Source organism: Choloepus didactylus, chromosome 12, assembly GCF_015220235.1.
Source record: "Choloepus didactylus isolate mChoDid1 chromosome 12, mChoDid1.pri, whole genome shotgun sequence".
Taxonomy (NCBI): Eukaryota; Metazoa; Chordata; class Mammalia; order Pilosa; family Megalonychidae; genus Choloepus; species Choloepus didactylus.
Window position 1 is genome coordinate 18597085 of NC_051318.1, and position 8152 is coordinate 18605236.

At 39.9% G+C, this 8152-nt stretch overlaps 1 protein-coding gene across 7 annotated transcripts in view; it reads right to left on the reverse strand.

The window, feature by feature from the left end:
* IFT88 (intraflagellar transport 88) overlaps positions 1–6617 on the reverse strand; it is a 165700-nt gene extending 159083 nt beyond the window's left edge. For 6 of the 7 annotated variants that reach the window (XR_005211244.1, XR_005211243.1, XM_037800627.1 and 3 more), the window contains exon 1: positions 6487–6617. The gene's annotated coding sequence lies outside the window, so the exon portion shown is untranslated. The remainder of the gene's footprint in view (positions 1–6486) is intronic. The other variant, XM_037800626.1, reaches the window with a different exon arrangement.
* Between the last annotated feature and the right edge of the window lie 1535 nt (positions 6618–8152).

Here is an 8152-nt window from a genome sequence, read left to right on the forward strand (position 1 = left end):
AAGTTCTAGCCACAGCAATCCAGCAAAACAAACAAATAAAAGGCATCCAAATTGGAAAGGAAGAAGTAAAACTGTCATTATTTGCAGACGATATGATCGTGTATTTCAAAAATCCTGAGAAATTGATGACACAGCTACTTGAGCTAATAAATTCAGCAAAGGGGCGCGATACAAGATTAATGTGCAAAATTCAGTAATGTTTCTATACCCCAGAAATGACCTAACTGAAGAGACACTGAAGAAAAAAATTCCATTCACAATAGCAACTAAAAAAAATCAAGTAGCTAAGAATAAACTTAACCAAGGACATAAAAGACCTCTACATAGCAAATTACATTACTTTACTAAAAGAAATAAAAGGGGACCTAAAGATGTGAAAAGATATTCCATGTTCATGGATAGGAAGATTAAACATTGTTAAGATGTCAATTCCACCCAAACTGATCTACAAATTCAATGCAATTCCAATCAAAATTCCAACAACCTATTTTGCAGACTTGGAAAAGCTAGTTACCAAATTTATTTGGAAGGGAAATGGGCCTTGAATTGCTAAAAACATCCTAAAAAAGAAGAACAAAGAGGGAGGACTTACACTTCCTGACTTTGAAGCCTACTATAAAGCCATTGTAGTCAAAATAGCATGGTACTGGCACAACGATAGATACATTGATCAATGGAATTGAATCGGGAGTTTGGAAATAGACCCCCAGATCTATGGTCAACTGATTTTTGAGAAGGCTCCCAAATCCACTGAACTAGGACAGAACAGTCTTTTCAACAAATGGGGCTGGGAGAATTGGATATCCATACCCAAAAGAATGAAAGAGGACCCCTACCTCACACCCTATACAAAAATTACCTCAAAGTGGATCAAAGACCTCTATATAAGAGACAGTACCCTAGTTTATGGATGGATGTGTAGAAAAGTAGGGGAAGGAAACAAACAGACAAAGGTACCCAGTGTTCTTTTTTACTTCAATTGCTCTTTTTCACTCTAATTATTATTCTTGTTATTTTTGTGTGTGTGCTAATGAAGGTGTCAGGGATTGATTTAGGTGATGAATGTACAACTATGTAATGGTACTGTAAACAATCGAAAGTACAATTTGTTTTGTATGACTGCGTGGTATGTGAATATATCTCAATAAAATGATGATTTAAAAAAAAAAAAAAAAAAAAAAAAAAAAAAAGAGACAGTACCATAAAACTGCTAGAAGATAATGTAGGGAAACATCTTAAAGACTTAGTACTAGGAGGTTGCTTCTTAGACCTTATACCCAAAGCACAAATAATGAAAGAAAAAATAGATAAATTGGGACTCCTCAAAATCAAAAGCTTCTGTACCTCGAAGGAATTTGACAAAAAGGTGAAGAGGCAACCAACGCAAATTATTTGGAAACCATATATCTAGTAAAAGATTGATACCCTACCTATATAAAGAAATCCTACAACTCAATGACATTAGTACAAACAGCCCAATTATAAAATGGGCAAAAGATATGAAACGACATTTTTGAGAGAAAATACAAATGGCCAAAAAACACATGAAAAAATGTTCATTTTCACTAGCTATTAGGGAAATGCAACTCAAGACCACAATGAGATACCATCTCACACCAATAAGAATGGCTGCCATTAAACAAACAGGAATCTAAAAATGCTGGAGAGGATGTGGAGAAATTAGGACTCTTATTCACTGCTGGTGGGACTGTATAATGGTACAGTCACTATGGAAGATAGTTTGGTGGTTCCTCAGAAAACTGGATCTTGAGTTACCCTACAATCTGGCAATTTCACTTCTCAGTATTTACCCAGAAGATCTGAAAGCAGTGACACAAACAGACATTTGCACACTGATATTCATAGCGGCACTGTTCACAATTGCCAAAAGATGGAAACAATACAATTGTCCTTCAACAGACAAGTGGATAAACAAAATGTGGTATATACATATGATGGAATACTATGCAGCAGCAAGAAGGAATGAGGTCCTGAAACATATGACAACACGGATGAACCTTGAAGACATAATGCTTAGTGAAATAGCCCAGACACAAAAGGAGAGCTATTGTATGTTACCACTAATGTGAATGCCCTGAACAATGTAAAATCAGTGTCATTTAACATAGAATATAGGGGACCTAGAGATAGACAGAAGCTAGTGAAGGGGGAATAATAACTTAATATGTACAGACATCATAATGAGGGTGAATTTAAAAGTATGGGAATTGACAGGGGTGATTACAGTTCATTAATGGGATTGTAAGTATCAGTGCCGCACTGAAGGTCAACATGATTGAAAGTGGTTCTTTAAAGGCATGTAATCCACAGAGTAGCACTATAAATATAAATAACTGTTTGCATGATATACTTCTAAGTATACAAAGAGTTAACAACGGAGTAGTATATAGGGAAAACTACCAATTGCATATTACAGACTGTATTTAATAGGAATACCTTACCAATACTACACTAATACTAGGGATGAATAATTAGGGGCTGATAAGAGCTTTGGGGTGTTTTGTGTTATGATAATAGTTTAAAATTGGAAGTGATTCACAACTAAGTGAAGATAATGTGATAACTGATTTTTTTATCTTGAACAGAATGCATGCTATGTGAACACTCTACGTAATAAGTCAAGCCCTCAATCTTGAGGTTTGCTCTTGTGAAACTTAGGGCTGTAAATGGGAGGTAGCCTTCCTATAATTATGCCTAAGAAGCACCTCCAGAGAATCTCTTTTGTTGCTCAGATGTGGCCTTTCTCTAAACCCAAATCAGTAAATAAATTCATTAACCTCCCCTCTATGTGGTACATGACTCCCAGGGGAATGTATCTGGGACACGACTCCCAGGAAGGAGCCTGGCCCTGACATCAAGGAATTGAAAATGCCTTCTTGACCAAAAGAGGGAAAAGAAAAGTAACAAAATAAGGTTACAGTGGCAATAAGATTTCAAATAGAGTCGAGAGCCTATCCTGGAGGTTACTGTTACATAAGCTCTACCTAGCTATCCCAAATGGTCATAGTATGCCATGCCCCAACCAACAGTAGTCCTGCAATACCTAGGTCCCTATCTGAGAATCTATAAAAGTTTTACTCACTATGTTTATCTCTCAGAAACTCAAATCCACCTGAGTGTTCCTATGCCAGACAAGTCCTAAAACCCAGAGGCAACAGCCTCTTTAAGAACAACAATCAGATGCAGCCCCCTTCCCCATAATGTCAACACCCCTTATATGAATAAGTTAGGGTGGTCACTGCCTAGACACCCCTGAAGATCAAGAAAGTGATTAAATGAGAGGAATGGGTAGCAACAGACAAGATAGGATTTAACAAAGGATTATGAATACTGAATTTTTAAATAAATACATTTTTTTTAGATGCTAGGGTATTAGAGGAGCTAGAAGGAAATAACTGAAACGGTGGAGCCATAACTCATAACATTCTTTGAAATCCGCTCTATAGGTACTCATTAAATTGTACTTTGAAAGTTATCATCTTTCTTCATATATCTTACATTTCACCATAAGGAAAGAACTTACACTATGAAACTGTAACCCACAACATTCTTTGAAATTTGCTCAATAGCTACTCATTAAATTGTACTTTGAAAATTATCACCTTTCTGTATATATATTTTACAATAAGGAAATTACTGAAATTGTGGAACTATAACCCATAACATTCTTTGAAATTTTCTATTTGTTAAATTATACTTTGAAAGCTACCACTGTTATGGATATACGTTAAATTTCACATTAAAAAATGTATTAAAAAACAAAAAAAGAAAAAGAAAAAAGAAAAAAGAAATCCCATACGCTTTAACTATCACCCCCTTACCCTCTATATATTTGCTTATTCTGGACATTTCATATAAATGGAAACATATATTTTCTTTTGTGATTGGCCTTTTTCATTTAGCATAATGCTTTCAAGATTCATCCAATTTGTAGTATCAGTACTTAATTCATTTTTATAGCCAAATAATTGTCCATTGTAGGGATGTACCACATTTTGTTTATCCATTCATCAGTTGATGGACATTTGGGTTGCTTCCACTCTGGGGCTATAATGAATAATGCCACTGTGAACATTCATGTACAAGCCTTTGTACGGACATGTTTTTATTTCTTTTGGGTATATACCTATATGGTGGTTTGAAACTGTATGTGCCCCAGAAAAGCAAATCCATTCCTGTGGGGGTGGACCCATCATAAGTAGGCCTTTTGAGGAGGCTACTTCAGTCAAGGTGTGACCCACTTCATTCAAGATGCGTCTTAATCCTTTTACCGGAGTCCTTTATAAACAGAATGAATACAGAGTGGGAGAGGGGGAGGAGGAGGGGGAGGAGTGGGAGAGGGGGACGGAGACGGGAAGGGAGGAGGAGGGACAGGCCATGCAAACCAGAAGCTGAAAGCAAGAAAACCCAGAAGAGAAGGGAGAGACCAGTAGATGCTGCCATATGCTTTGTCATGTGGCAGAGGATCCAAACATTGCTGGCAGCGGATATTTGGGAAGAAAGCATTGCCCTGATGATGTCTTGATTTGGACATTCTCACAGCTTCAAACTGTAAGCTAATAAATTCCCACTGTTAAAAGCCAACCCATTTCATATCTGCCTTGAGCAGCCTAGCAAACTACTAAAATAACCTAGGAGTAAAATTGCTCGGTCAAATGGTAACTGTTCTACTTTTTGCCATATTCTTTTCCAAAGCGGCTGTACAATCTTACAATCCCACCAGCAATGTATAAGGGTTCCATTTTCTTACATCCTCATCAACAGTTGTTATTATCTGACTTAATTATAGTCATGGGTGTGACATTTCAGTTTTGATTTGCAGTTTTCTGCATTAGTCAATGATGTTGAACATCTCTTCATGTGCCTATTGGCATTTGTATATCTTCTTTGGACAAATGTCTTTCAGATACTTTGCCCGTTTTTAAATTGCATTATTTGTCTTTTTATTGTTGAGTTTTAAGAGTTCTCCCATTCTTTGGGTTGTCTTTTCACTTTCTTGTTAGTGTCCTTTGAAGCACAAAGTTTTTTTATTTTGATGACATCCCATTTTTTTGTTTTTTGTTTTTTTTTTTTCCTATGGTTGCTTGTTCTTTTGGTGTCATCTAAGAAATTAAAGACTAATCTAAGGTCAAGAAGATTTTCAACTATGTTTTCTTCTAAGAATTTTATAGTCTTAACTCATATTTTAGGTCTTTGATCCATCTTGAGTTAATTTCTCATTACATTTTGAAGATGAAAATTCAGTACCATGAGATCAAATGTCAATCATACTGAAACTGGTCATTCCAAATTACCTGCATTAACTTAAAAGTTTAGGTCAGATAAAGCTAAACCAGTGGTCCTGAAACTTGAGCATGCCTCAGAACACTAGGGGCTTGTTAAAGATATGGAAAGCAAGGCTGGGAAAGGGGAACTGAATTCCCCAATGCTAATAGGTATTAGTGTCTGAACACAAATTAGAACTCTGGTTTTCTGGATTCTCCAAGCTGTTCCAAAAGCTGTTTCTACACACAAGACTCTTATGCTGAAATAATCTGGAGACAATGCCACCTTAATATAAAGTAAATGCCAGTAAAACTTTTTATAAAATGCAAAATTTCTTTAATACTCCTGTAATATCTACCATGGACAGTCTATTTTCAAAAATGCCTACTGTACTTCTTTCACAACCAGAAAACCATCCTGGTAATTGAAAAAGTGCAATTTTAGGCCTAGAATGAATCTTGGAAAACAGCACTTCAAGCCTTTGGAATTTTTTCATCCTGTGAGAAGTACGTGCTTTACGCATTCTGCTGTGTAGTTTTACATTTCACTCTGGACTAAACCTTTTACTAGAAAATTTCAAAAGCTTTATATAACACACAAAGAGAATGTTCAACGTATATGCTGTAAAATTCCAGAGCTGGTGAAACGGTTTGATTTGGTTTCGAATTTCCTTGTTAAGTTGTGACCAAGCGGAACAGAATTGCCTATCCCTGTTAAAAGGGGCAATAAAAACTTACTGGCTATGGAAATAAATGTTTGAGAATCAAAGGCCGAGTTTCAGAGTTGACAAATGCGGACACCTAAAGGACAGATTCTGATGGAAGTGGGTGGGAAGGAGGTGTGGGTGGGAAGGAGGTGTCGGTGGAAGCAAGAGTCCATTCACAGGCAGTCTACAAGCCCCCACAGCCCGCGCCGCCCCAAAGGAGAGATGCTGGCAGCCGGAGTGGAGAGGCAGAGGTGGGCAAGGGGAAGATGAACGGGAGACCGCTGAAAGCGAGCGGGCGGGGCAGATGGAAGGCTGGCCCCTCCCGGAAGTGCGCTGTGGAGGACCCCCCCCCCCCCATCACAAGGCCCGGCGGGCGAAGGAGGGGTCGGCGTTCCACACTCAGCCAGTCGGGAAGGGCCGCGAGGTCCACGCGGCGCAGCCACGGGGCCGAAACATCGCCAAGGGCGCTCTCGGTCCCCCGGGCCATCTCCTACCTCACGCTGAGGGGAGCCGCGGTAAGGCGGAGGCAATTGGCGGCCTCTGACAGCGCGTTACTACTCCGAGTCCTCGCAGGCCACACCGCGGTGCCTGAGCCGTCGCCAAGCACGGAATCCAAGGAAGCCGCTCCCACAGTGCCCCGCGCGGAGGGGGCGTGGCGGGGGAGAATTGGGGCGGGGCCGGCTGAGAGGGGAGTGGGAGCAGGGCCGGGCGAGAGGCCAGCGTGAAGGGGCCAAAGTGGGGGTGGGGGTGGGGGAGTGGAATCACGAAGGGTATAGGGGAGAGAGAGCGGGTAGGAGGACTGTACGTGGAAGGGGCAGTGGGGTTCCCGTGCAGAGGGACTCAGAAGAGGTCCGGGAGAGCCGCCTCTTAGACATCCTGATGAAATCATCCAGAAAGCACATTAACTTTGTTATTGTAAAATATATCCCGTAGCCTCCACACTGATCTTGTAAGCCTTGGATGATTGTTTTGCGTGTACTCAGCAGCTGCCTTCTGATCACCCGATAGAATTATTCTCAGATGGTGCCTGTGTAGGAAGCCTCCCTTTCTCTTCATTCCCTCCTGCCTGCGTTGCGATTTTCCGCAGCACCTTGTGCACACCTTTATCATAGCTCCTAATGTGTTCTTGCCGCCTTCCCCTCTAGACCGCGAGTGCCTTAAAGAGCAGGGACTGAAACTCGGTCCCAAGCATCTAGACCCTGGTTCACAGTAAAGCTTTAATAAATGCTAGATGAATAAATATATGAGGAATTAAATTCATAACTGCTGAATTTTCATTAAATTTTTCTTGGGGAAACTGGAGGAATCTGAAAACAACAGTAATTAATGGGTTTTAAAAATAAGGCATCTGTTGGGATACAACTATCTACAGGTCTCTGGCTTCTGCAGTTCTTGTGAGCAGAGACACTGACAGACTTTGTTCTGGGTAATCTTTGCAAGGATGTTTGTAATAGCAAACTGCCTCGGTAGGAAAAGTTAGTTTCCACCACCCCACCCCACCCCCACCCCGGAGGAAAGCAGGTTTGTTGCTGTGCAGTATTAAAAAAAAAAGGTAATGTCTCCTTCTAGAGCAAAGGTCCGGCATGTTTGCCTGTTGTCCATTATAAAAGATTCAGGTTTCCTTAGGTGTTTTGTGCCAACATTTCTGAAATCATATTAGGAGAAGGCTAGTGGAGAAGCAGTTTTGAGGAAGAAAATGTTTACTGTTGAACATGTTGGGTTTCAGATGCCTGTGAAATATACAAATAGCGAAGTTGGGTAGGCAATTGTATATCAAAATGTAAAGCTCAGAGAAGAAATCCAAGCTGGAGATATACATTCAGGACTCATTGACTCCTAAAATAGATGGATCTGATACTTGGGTGTGAGTGAGGAGGGTATAGAGGGAGAAGAAAGAGCCTAGAACTGAGCCTTAGAAAACTTAATATTTAAAGATTTTGTAGAAGAGGAGCGCCTGATGATTGTTTTTTAATGGTCAGAGATATTGGAGCAAAACCAGCAAAGTGAACATAATAAGAACTGAGGGAAGAAAATGTGTCACCAGGGAGGAAGTAGACAACCATGTTGAATGCTATGGAGAGGCCAAATTGACTCAAAGACATTTTGCTGTATTTAGCAATATGAAGGTCACAGTTGATTTAGCAAGAGCTCTTTGAAGGA